Source organism: Nicotiana sylvestris, chromosome 11 (genome assembly GCF_000393655.2).
Source record: "Nicotiana sylvestris chromosome 11, ASM39365v2, whole genome shotgun sequence".
NCBI classification, from domain to species: Eukaryota; Viridiplantae; Streptophyta; class Magnoliopsida; order Solanales; family Solanaceae; genus Nicotiana; species Nicotiana sylvestris.
In genome coordinates this window covers 38,453,415-38,455,580 of record NC_091067.1, presented here as the reverse complement: position 1 = coordinate 38,455,580, position 2,166 = coordinate 38,453,415, and the positions used below count along the sequence as shown (strand labels likewise).

The 2,166-nt window shown below is 35.6% G+C and overlaps 1 long non-coding RNA gene across 1 annotated transcript; it reads right to left on the bottom strand.

The window, feature by feature from the left end:
• Nucleotides 1-645: 645 nt before the first annotated feature.
• Nucleotides 646-1,510, bottom strand: LOC104232795 (uncharacterized). Its single transcript, XR_712430.2, has 2 exons — nt 1,168-1,510; nt 646-886 (listed from the first exon to the last, which is right to left on the bottom strand). It is a non-coding gene; the product is annotated as an uncharacterized lncRNA (long non-coding RNA).
• Between the last annotated feature and the right edge of the window lie 656 nt (nt 1,511-2,166).

Below are 2,166 nucleotides of genomic sequence, written 5' to 3'. Positions count from 1 at the left end.
GCTAAAGAACCAATCCGAACAAATACCAATAATCTAGAACTAAAGAAAATGACAAAAAGATCTTTTAAACTTGAATAGGCAGGGATTAACTTAAAAAGGAATTAACTAATGTTGTAACTGATAAACAGGAAGAAAATACACATTTTCCTATCTTTTACCAACCTTAACACAATAGTGAAGGCTTCAATTTCATTCAAACTTAGCTGAAGATGATCGATCACCAATAGATAGAGAATCCCAAATGATGTTTTCAGCCTTTCATGCGTGCACCGGTTTGTTCGAAACTAAACCAACAGTCATGAATCAAATCTTCGAATTCTAGCAGCTAGGAACAGACTTGCAAGTGTCATAACTAAGTGTATTTCTCAACAAACATAGAGGAAGAGGGAAAAACTATAATAGCAAGACAATATATGTTTGATTTCATCCAAATCTATGAAGTACGAAAATTTCGCTAAGCCATTACAAATCAACTAACACGGATATGGAAACTTTGCATTTTTCTAACAGTAATCTAATATGCCTCACCAACTCACATAATCACAAAATCAAATCGAGCCTCGATCAACCATGTTGGAGTTGAACAGATTTCATATAGACGTTCAAATACCAAAAGCAAAACAAGGCACGTGTAATGAAAGGAAATTCACGCAAAGCTTAACTCTATTCGAAACCGGCGAACAACTGCCTCTGTTAACACTCAAACCTGATCGTCTTTCCACAACTAAACTGAACCAATCGATTGAACCTTGGATCTTATCATATGAAGATCAACACCAAAAGAGAGATAAAAGGGAAAGAGAATGAACCTTTAAGAGGATTTCAATTAAAACTTCTGTCCGGATGTGATACAAGCAAGGAAATCAAACAACAAGATCCATATCCACTGCATGAAACAATCAACAATTAAATCCGGAACTACGAACAAAACCTCAGAGACAGCAAACGACGGACAATAATCAAATCGAACCCCCCTCGACTCCATCAGATTCCATAAGAGAAGATCAAAATCAAAAACTAGAGTGTATGTTTTTTTCGGATTTGAGAAGCAGAAATGACATTAAAAGGAACTAAAATTGTAGGGATGTTTATGAACTCTTCAAAACTTTCCCCAATTTTTTCCTAATTTATGTCCAAAAAACACCTCTGATTTTTCTGTCTGTGTACCTCTATTCCTCTTACTGTTCGTGTGTGAGTGGTTGCCGGTTTCTGGCCATTTCTGGTGGTGAAAGAGCAGCAACCGGTCTGCTGTGAGGTGAAGAAGAAGGAGCTATGGTGTACAAAGGTGGTGTGAGCGGCGTCTGGGCTTGGCTGGAGGGGCAGTGGCGTTGATTTTGGAGAAGGGATGAGAGGTATTTCTCCGTTCTGTAGCGTTGGAAGTTCAAAGGTTTTTTGTTTGTGTTGAAGAATGGGGTAACGGCTGGGGGGGGTGTGTGTTCAACGGCTGAAGGGTGTTCTTTTGTTGAAGAAGAACGACGCAAGGTGGGGGTGTTCCTTTTGGTAATAAAACGGCCCTCATTTTTTAGGTTAGGGGCTGCTTTTAAGTCTAAGTCTAGGTTTTTAGGGGTATTAGGATTGGGTTATTATGGGATAGGTCCGAGAATTAGGCCTAAAAATATGACCTCATTTACCAATTAATCTTACTTAAGTAAAATAACTATTAAAATAAGACTAACGGTTAAAACAAACCTACTTTTGGTATTTTTCAAATATCATACTAAAAGATAAAAATGGAATTAGATTAAATTCATTGCAAAAATTAAAATAATATTCCTAAAAACAAAATGGAATTATTTTTGTATTTTTTTAATTTTATATAAAGTAGATAAATTAAAAGTAATAATATTAATTAGCTAAATAAAAGAAAATATTTTTGTAATTTTTATTTTTGTGATAAAATAAAGTAAAAGAGTCAAAACTAATTGAATACCGATATTAGGCCTAAACTAAATATTTATATGCTACAATATGTAAAATCTTGGGGAGGGTCAAAAATCAAATGTCTACACCTAGTCGCAGAGACTAGGTGTCGTCACGACATCGTACAGAGGGAGAATATGGTCAAGAAAATTTGGTAAAAGCGATCTATGTTCATAGGTGTCGTGAGTCATAAGCAGTTTTAGTAGAGTCCTGTGGATCGGTACAAAGATGTATGTACTTATCTTC